General features: G+C 45.8%; 1 long non-coding RNA gene across 1 annotated transcript; it reads left to right on the forward strand.

Annotated features, from left to right (window-relative positions):
* The first annotated feature begins 4,182 nt into the window (after positions 1-4,182).
* LOC124706299 lies at positions 4,183-5,225 on the forward strand. The gene is made up of 2 exons (XR_007004385.1): positions 4,183-4,292; positions 4,653-5,225. It is a non-coding gene; the product is annotated as an uncharacterized LOC124706299 (long non-coding RNA).
* Positions 5,226-10,177: the final 4,952 nt, after the last annotated feature.

The following is a 10,177-nucleotide window of genomic DNA, read 5'->3' on the forward strand; positions in this document are numbered from 1 at the left end:
CTCGTCGTGGCTGTAGGTTAGGCAAACAGATTCAGCTTCCCTATCCTATTAGTGTGTCTGTCTCTCAGCGACCATTCGATTTAGTCCATTCAGATGTTTGGGGTCCGGCTCCCTTCGCTTCAAAAGGGGGGCATCGATACTATATCTTATTCATTGATGATTTTTCACGGTACACCTAGGTGTTTTTCATGCACTCTCGCAGTGAGGTGCTCTCTATTTATCAGCGTTTTGCGGCCATGGTCCGCACTCCGCATTCCTCACCCATTCGCGTGTTGCGTGCTGATTCTCGCTGGTGAGTATATCTCCCAAGACCTTCGTGGTGTCCTTGCCGAGGAGGGTACCCTCGCTCAGCTTTCTTGTCCCGGCGCGCATGCTCAAAATGGCGTCGCCGAGCGTAAGCATCGTCATCTTCTTGAGACCACCCGTGCTATGATGATTGCTTCTTCTCTTCCGCCACATTTCCGGGCCGAGGCCGTTGCTACGTCGGCCCACCTCATTAACATTCAGCCTTCCGCTGCTCTACTGGGTGGCATTCCTCTCGAGCGTCTCTCCGGTGCTTCTCCGTACTACTCGATTCTCCATTCATTTGGTTGCGTCTCGCTATGTTCTTCTCGCCTCCTCGCGAACGCACCAAATTGACCGCTCGCTCCGTTGAGTGTGTTTTTCTCGGATACGATGATGAGCATAAGGGCTATCGCCGTTGGGACCCCGTTGGTCGTCGGATGCGCATCTCTCGTGACGTCACGTTTGATGAGACGCGTCCCTTCTATCCTCGCCCCACCTTGGGTACTTACCCGGTGGATGATATTTCTTTTCTTCTTTTTCCGGATGCACCCCCTGTTGTCCCTCCTCCCCTCCCTCCTACTTCTGATGCGCCCCCTTCGGCGCCATCCCCTCATTCGTCTAGTCCACCTAGTACTCCTCGTTCTCTGGCTTCGGCTTCTTCCGATGATGTCCCTTCTTCCTCTTCTTCTGTTGACTTGTCTTCTGCAGATGAGCCTCCCTCTTCACGGCCTGTTCGTCAGTGTCGTGCTCCAGTTCGTTACTCTCCTAGTCAGTATGGTCTTTCTGTCGTTTGCGAGCCGACTTCTTATCGGGATGCCGAGCGTCATCCTGAATGGCAGAGGAGATCGCTGCGCTTGAGCGCACTGGCACTTGGGATCTTGTTTCTCCTCCTTCTGGTGTTCGTCCTATCACGTGTAAGTGGGTCTATAAAATTAAGACTCGCTCTGATGGATCTCTTGAGCGCTATAAAGCGCGTCTTGTGGCTCGTGGCTTTCAGCAGGAGCACGGCCGTGACTATGATGAGACTTTTGCCCCCGTGGCTCATATGACTACCGTGCGTACCCTTCTTGCCGTTGCTTCGTTCGCCGCCGGTCCGTCTCCCAGCCTTGATGTTCGAATGCTTTTCTTAATGGCGAGTTGAGTGAGGAGGTTTACATGCAGCCTCCTCCCGGGTATTCTCGTTCCCGATGGGATGGTTTGTCGTCTTCGACGTTCTCTCTATGGTCTCAAACAGGCCCCTCGTGCCTCGGTTTGAGCGCTTGCCTCCGTGGTGACCGCCGCTGGTTTCTCCCCTAGTCTTCATGATCCAGCAGTTTTCGTTCACACTTCTCCTTGTGGACGCACCCTTCTCCTTCTCTATGTTGATGATATGATCATTACTGGTGATGATCCTGAGTATATTGCCTTTGTAAAGGCTTGTCTTCGTGATCGTCTCATGACCGATCTTGGTCCTCTTCGCTATTTTCTTGGGATTGAGGTTTCCTCCACTTCGATGGCTTTTCTATCTCTCAGGAGAAGTACATTCGAGATCTTTCTTGCTCGTGCCGCTCTTGGGGATGAGCGCACGGTTGATACTCCTATGGAGCTTAATGTTAAGATTCGTCCCACCGATGGTGATCCTCTTCCCGATCCCACACGTTATCGTCATCTTGTTGGGAGTCTTGTTTATCTTGTCGTCACTCGTCCCGATATTTCTTATCCTCGTTCATATTCCGAGTCAGCTTGTCTCCTCTCCTACCACCGTTCACTACGCTCATCTCCTCCGTGTTCTTCGTTACCTTCGTGGCACGATCACTCGTCGCCTTTTCTTTCCTCGTTCTAGCTCTCTTCAGCTCCGAGTGCTACTCGGATGCTACGTGGGCGAGTGATCCTACGGATCGTCGTTCACTTTCTCGCTTACCGTGTGTTTCTTGGTGGTTCGCTTGTTGCTTGGAAGACGAAGAAACAGTAGCGGTTTCTCGTTCGAGTGTTGAGGCCGAGCTGCGGGCTATGGCTTTGTTGATTGCCGAGGTGACCTGGTTACGGTGGTTGCTTGCAGATTTTGGGGTCTCGTTACGACACCCACTCCACTTTTGTCCGACAAGTACAAGTGCTATCAAGCATTGCACGTGATCCGGTCAAGCATGAGCTGACCAAGCATATTGGTGTTGATGCTTTTTATACATGTGCTCAGGTGCAGGATGAGGTTGTTGCGGTCCATTATGTGCCTTCAGATTTGCAGTTGGCGGATTTCTTTACAAAGGCACAAACTCGAGCGCAGCATGACTTTTTACTCTCCAAACTCAGTGTTGTGGATCCACCATGAGTTTGAGGGGGGGTGTTAGAGTATATATCTGTATATTGTAGTTTCCCCATATGTTAGGGGGCTTCCTGCATATTTGCACCTGTAAATGTACTATATATTGTGGCCTTTGGCCCCTGGTAATACAACAAGCATATTGTCTAACACAACAAAGGATGTTTTAAATTTGTCTAACGTTGTTTAAACCTCTACTGAGTATTTTGTTTATGTTTGCGTTAAAACAAAAAAAAAACGAAGATAATTAAAGCGTTAGAATGGCCAATGACACATTCACAACACCCGCAAGTCCACCATGCCTACGCCGAGTGATGAATTCAATGATTCAAAAAAAACTAAGAGATGGATGAAATTACACAAGAAATCTTTGTTTCAAAGAAGAGGAAAATGGGGATATGGCGAAATTGGTAGATGCTACAGACTTGATTGTATTGAGCCTTGGTATGGAAACCTGCTAAGTGGTAACTTCCAAATTCAGAGAAACTCTGGAATTAAAAAAGGGAAATCCTGAGCCAAATCCTTATTTTGAGAAAACAAAGAGGTTCTCGAACTAGAATACAAAGAAAAAGGATAGGTGCAGAGACTCGATGGAAGCTGTTCTAACGAATCGGGTAATTACGTTGTGTTGTTAGTGGAATTCCTTCTAAATTTGAGAAAGAAGGGCTTTATATATCTAATATACACGTATAGATACTGGCTACCACTGACATGTTGAAGACACCTATAAATCCACCGCTCCTACCACAAAATACCAAAACAAAATGTAGGCGGCGAGCCGAAACTCGCCTGTGCACCTAGTAGAGATATGGTTTGCTAGCGTGGCATTTCTTGTGTAATTAGTATGAAGTGTGACACCATTTCGAGAATTGCGCTAAAATCGGATGGTCAGGATGATTACAATGACGACCACAAAGCGCGACGGCCGACGTACCGCCATCACCAACTCATATATAGTAATATAGAAATTTACCTAATTATTCAGAGTGGTGACATAAATTTTATTTTGTATGCTTGATTTTTTTTTGGACACATAGAAAACATTGTTTTGGTTTGATGTGAACTGGGTTTTTTTACACATAATAACATGCTTTTGTTTGTACTTTCTAATTTGCAAAGTTACCAGCGAAATAGTAATAGGAAGTAACAGAAGTAATTATTATTCCGTTCTAATAGAAAGTGTAAATTGTAGCAAGAGGTTGGCTAAATTCTAGCAGAAGCCTGTACGCAGAAAAATCTTGAAAGAGAATCAAAAAGGGTGAACGAAAAAAATAATGACAAACGCGCGAAAAAGGAAAAGACACAACTTACAAAGAAAAGAAAAACATCCGCCACCCTCCCGCGCGAGTGACGCAATGTTTTCCGGGCCGGTTTGCGTGGGCTTTCTTCTGGGGAGCAACTCGAAGTGATTGGATTTGGATTCGTGAGTAGAGCTCGCTGCAAGCGATAGAAAGGGGATCCCGGCGACAGCGATCCAACGGCTGACAAGAGCCCCTTCGCTCTATATAAGTTGAGGGCTCAGGCAAACCATCGCCGCTAACAGATCTATTCCCTCCGACCTAGGCTATGGCTTCCATGGTGTCCAAGCTCGCGCGGGCAGCCTTCGCAACCCGCGCCTCTCTCTCAGCCGTTGGAGGTCTTGCTGGTGGCGGCCGTCGTGCAGCCGCCATCAGTGGCTCCCCTGCAGACGCCGTCACTTTCTCCCTTGCAGGTAATCCCTAGCTAAGGGTCTCCTTCGGAATTTGGGTATGAATACCGAAATTCCGACGTCTTTTTATTTCGACAGGAATTCTTCAGAATTTAATACCTGAAATGAAATTCACATATAATTTCTTATTATCAGTAGATATATTTGAATGAATAAACAACCATGGATTGGACACTATTCATTAGGAGTTGTTCTATTCACCACACATCTAACAAGCATGTCGATTGATTTAGTACTGCCAACTGATAATTTGTTATAATAACTCTGCATTGGTTTAATCAAATTTACTCTGCTGAGAGCAGTAGTACAAATTATCGTATTTTCCACAAATCAAATTGTAACTCTATGCATTCTGAATGACAGAAGTTCCCAAAGCATATCCCAATCCACCTGTTGATGAGAATGTACTCAAGTCCAAGGAAGCCATGTGGGCCTTCTATGAGCACTGGTGCAAGTTTCATGGCATATCGCGTGACCGTCGTGAGATGGCCCGTCGGTTCAAGACATTTAGTGATAACGCAAGGCGTGTTTACGAGTTCAACAATTCCAACTGCCGTGGCAGTCTGGCAATGAACCCTCTGTCAGATGCGACAACGGAGGAGATCAAGATGAGAAATGGATATAGGCGGCGTACAAAAAAATGATCGCACCCCTTCCTGATGTACTCTTGTGTGAGCCCTTAAGCCTTAAGTTATGCTTCTGTGTACCAAGACATGCCTCTTAAGTTCCTAGCAGTACTGTGTGTTGCAAAAAAATGATCTCAGCCTTTTCTGATGTACTCTTGTGTAAGCCCTTAAGCCTTAAGGTATGCTTGGTACCAAGACATGCCTCTTAAGTTCCTAGCAGTTCTATGTGCTGCTTTGTTGCATGAACATTTTAACTTTAAATAGAAGTCTATATCATGTATATTGGACAATTATCTATCTCTTTGATGTATGAGCTCATTTATAGCTTCCATAAAAGCTATATTTTCTGTAACTCCCCATCTATCGCTTTGATGAATGAGCTCATTTGGCTTTATTGAAATCTATTTTTTTTTGCTGTATCTCCTCAGTTTCTGCCTTTTGGTGCAGATTATAAGTTGCACTCCTGGTCAACACTTGCATACGGTTTCTTTATTTATGCGTTCTGTTGCTCTATTATTTTGGAACTTGGCTCAGTCAGATCATGTTGCAAGCTTCATTTTCTCACCACCACCAAGAGATGTTGAGATTGTGGATGGTTCGAGATAGGCAGATTTTGCAAGGGAGGTGTGCTTGATTTTGTGCTGTTTGTCCTGCCTCTTCCTTCGGTTTACTATATTCTTTTCAGTTATAATGTTTCAATTCTCTTTTAGAGGCCATACGAAATCTGTTTCCAGCTTCTCTTGAATGTGTATTCTGAACGAGTTAATGGTGTATACTCTATTACACTTGCATTAGATTTGTCCTTGCATATTGCATCAAAATAAGACTGCCCTTTCTTAATGAAAGGCAAGGAAAGAAAAATTGCCCACCTTCACTTCTTTTTAGTCTATTGATTTTTTGAAGGAAAATCGTGGGAAGCCGAGTCTTGCAATTGGAAACCCAAGTTCTGATCTCTTGATTGGAGCATGATATGTCTGAGGTAGGCACTTTCCTTTCATTTAGTCATATCTAAATGAGACCACTTCACATACAAAATCTTGTACTCCCTCCGTCACGCCAAAGATGTTGGACCAGTCATTTTGCAAAAACATCCTCGGAGAATCCCAACAAACTGTGCAGTATTGTAGTCCACGTCTTTCTTCCTTGCTCGCTCCGCATCTTCTTCCCATCCGCTCCATCTTTGGCCACCATGCTCGCGCCCGCACCCACGCCGTGCAGCTCCCCCGCTTCCTCCCACTCCACTACTCAGCAGATTCTTGCTTCATCCTTGGGGTTCTCTCCCCTGCACCTTCATCCACACCTCTAGCCTAAATGCCTAGTGTTTCTCCCTTGATTCGGACCAGCGGTGCACTCCGGCCGTTGAAGACCATGCCCTCGCACGCGCAATTCTCCAGCACCTCCTTACGGTCCTCCCTTGCTCGCTCCTCCCGGCCCTCTCCCCCAGGTCGCATCCACACCACTGGCCAAAAAAATTGATGCCTTTGAGGTGGCGTGGTGGCTCCTCTACTACGGATCCGCCTCGAGCAGCGGCGGGGGTGTGCTGCTCGTTCCGTGGCGCTCGATCTGGAGGGCATGGGGACGAGCGCGGATGCTTCGCTGCTTCTCTGGTGGTTCTTCGCCATGTCCGGGCGCTGACTCCAAGCAATTCAAGAGGCAAGGGTTCCACGTAGTCTAATCAATTCAAGTTTTGGGCGATTGATGACTCCAAGCGGCAGGGGTTCCTCGTTTTCGGCCAGTTCGCGACCGCGATGCAGGTTTGCCCACTCTTGCCTTCTCCGTTCAGGCACATCATGTTTAGTTTTCCAGTGCTGCGGGGGTAAAAGAAAGTGTGGCTTTGTGATGTTTTTTTTTTTTAACAAAACAGGGCCAAGAAAGCTCTAGAGATTTCATTCATCACACACGTCGCGGGTACAAATTACAAAGAGGCCCTTTGGCATCTCTCGCTCCGAGAAACCTGGAATTTGAAGAAAGGCCCTCTAAAATTACAAAAAAACACCCTGGAACAAATTCCGAAAAAGCAATCAGGTCCCTGGGCACCTCCGCCGCCACCACCAGTCGCCGGCACCCTCAAGGCGTCGCCGCCGAGGAACTGGGCGCATACGCTCGAACACCCATATCCGGCGAAGCTCCATCGCCGCTGGACGCCATGGAACCACCGGGGACAAACCACTTGGTGGAGACCAGGCGTCGAGCTCCAGCCGCTTGGAGGAAGGGCCTCCACACAGGAGGTTCAAGAGATGCCGCCATGCCGGTAGAAGAGCGCGGAGGCAAGCAGGACGTCCGCGTGTTTGAGCTCGACGAAGAAGAACCGCAGATAGCACCACGCAGGCAGTCGTCGTCAATGCTGGCCTTGGAAGGTTGCAGGTCCGCCGCACCTTTCCTCCTCGCCACCACGGCAGTTCGGGAAAGCGTGCAGCCGAAACCTCCACCACCTCGAACAGCTCCGGTAACAGGGACATCCACCTCCTAGATCCAAAAACAACGGATCTTCCTCCAGACCACCATGGCCAGCAAGGAGAGGAACAGAAGACCGCCTCACCACATCAGATCGGCACTCCCCTCGCCACCACGGCCGGACAGGGAGGGCTTCACCGGCGCAGAGAGATCGAGGACAAGCAGAGCCAGGAGCCACCAAGTTATTGGAGAAGGCGGCGATGCTGACGCTCCTGCTTCCCTCCAGCCGCAGGAGCAGAAGAACGAGCAGCAACAACCCTAGAAGCTCCATGGATCCGGTGGCCTAGATCCAGAGCTCCGCCTCCAACTACGGGCAGAACGCCCAAAGCGCCAGCATAGGCCGGAAAACACAAGAAAACCTACAGATCTAAGCCCTAGACTACCCCGGCGCCCAACCTAAACCAACTCCGGCAAGCTATTTCGGCGGAGCGGCCGCCGACGGCCCGGTCAACGGCGAAGGACTCTCAAAGCTACTGTAGAGATAGGAGAGCGGTTCGGGGGGAAATGAGTAGCTTCTAATGCTTTCTGATGTTAATGGTTTCCTCTGTTGCGATATGCAGCTCAAGCGTGAAGGTTGCTGTTAACTTGTCATGATGTGCCCATGTTTGCTGTGAACTGGGCTTGATCTGTTATTCCTTCTTCTGCGAGTTTATCTCTTTGTGATGTCTGAAGTGGATGGCTTGTGGTGTTTTGTCGTAGACCTGACTAGCTTCGATCAGCGTGTGATGAAAGGTCTTGATGAACTACTCTGCAGTAAGCCCCTAATTTTAATCTGAAGCTTATGACGCGTCATTCGAATGCATTTACTACCTCTAGCTCTAAGATGCAACCATGATCTTGTATGATGATGGAGGATAAGTAAGCTTATGTTTCTCTCTTTGTGGGGAAGTTAGAATAAAAAAAATTATTCACATTTGAAATAGTTCCAGGTTTTCTATTTATTCTTGACAGTTATTTAGTTAGCCAGTCTTATTCTTGACAGTATATGTATTTAGCCTGCAACATAAATGATAAGCATGCCTGGAAGAACAAAACTGGTGTATGCCTGTATTAGCAATAATTCATTATGTGCTCTTCGGAGACATATAGCTAGAATGAGCATGCCAGTTCTTCATCCAAGCTATGTGATGCATATAAAAGAAATAAGTTGGTTTATTGTTTGAGTATATACACATAAACCACCTCATCATATTGGAGGCTAGACATGTTCTCTCTCTTCTGTACGTGTATATATGTACTAGTGGTTGAGGCGCCCCATGGGGCGCCTCCTAACCGGTCAGGTGCAGGTCAATTACGTCCTAATCCACGCTCAAGTTTTAAAAAGTGCAGTGTTACATGTTAGTTATAACATGCTGAGCCTCGGTGGAACTATTCACCCATCTCACCAGAAGTCCCATCATGCAAAAAATGGCATCTACCCAAGATCCTTCAAATATAAATATGGAACATATTACAATAACTGCAAAAGCGGCATGAAGACTTTAATTGAAGTCATGATCCATATATACTCTTGGTAATGTATAAAGAAACGGTTACAAGGCTTATAAAACATCCTTTTCACCAGTCATATATCCTTTCAATAACTATAACTTGTAGCAATCTAACATAAATCACAAAGTTAGGTGTTCAGGGTCTATACGCAGGATCTGCGACTGCCAGGTCATTACACGAAAGTTCTTCTAATTCTCTAGAATGTTTTTCCCAGCTTATCCTTGAACACCCAGATCTATGATGTGCAGTCCAATATTCAATGTTGAAAATATTTAGATCTGCATGTCCATCAAAGGGTCATTAGTAAGCTATAAAAAGTGTAAGATTGATCGATCTGAAAAGCATATTGCATGTCCATCAACGAGTCATTAGTAACATGCCAACATCCAGAGACTAAGATCCATCTTGCATCAAGAAGTGTGTAACCCCATATTTCTTGCAGTTTTTGGAAATATGTCTGTCCAGTGCATAATTAGATACCTACTCTAGTAGTAATAGAAAGGTCACTGAATACATAATTAGATACCTACTCTAGTAGTAATAGAAAGGGCACTAAATGCATAATATATATATACATCACTTAGTGGATGAACTAAGCAGGAGGTGGTGAAATACAAGCCGTAAGAGAGTTTGGTACTTTACCTGGCTGGATGTAATCTTTGGGTTCAAGCTCGATCAGTTGAGCAGCTCTGGTATATCAGTACATATCCATAATTTAATACATCACATAACATCAAATACTCAAACCTTCTTATCTTGTAAGTAGAATCAACATGGCTGAATTCACGAAAATCTCCTGTTTCTATGGCTAGTTGCAACCCCTAAAAATATGGAGTTAAGTATTCAACGTAACAACTGACAGAAAACATAAGCAGCACGTAACACCATGAACTCTATTTCTGGTCACTGTTTCTTTTTATAAAATGGTCTTTGTAACTGAATTTGTCGAGGGAAAGAGATTGAAAAAACATTAATTTTCAATTTTCATGACCACCCCAAATATTTTAAGCATAAGCGTTGGTTTATACAAAGGGAGAGGCAGCGCTGCACATATAACAACAAGCTATTGTTGTGTGAAAGATATTAGGGCTAACCTGTAGTCCAATTGAGAAAAAAGGGTTCATAAATGGTTTAATGTCAAGCTCAGTAACCCACATTGAAGGAGAAATAAGACCAAATTATATGACATAAAACATGAAATTCTGAAGTACTTTGAGCACATAAGATTCACAATACACAAGTTAGCACATGAACTGATTAGTAACAGGTCATGATGTAATTTCGTACACTACCTGCATTTTGAAACCTGTTTCAACC

This window comes from Lolium rigidum, chromosome 4, assembly GCF_022539505.1.
Source record: "Lolium rigidum isolate FL_2022 chromosome 4, APGP_CSIRO_Lrig_0.1, whole genome shotgun sequence".
Lineage (NCBI taxonomy): Eukaryota > Viridiplantae > Streptophyta > Magnoliopsida > Poales > Poaceae > Lolium > Lolium rigidum.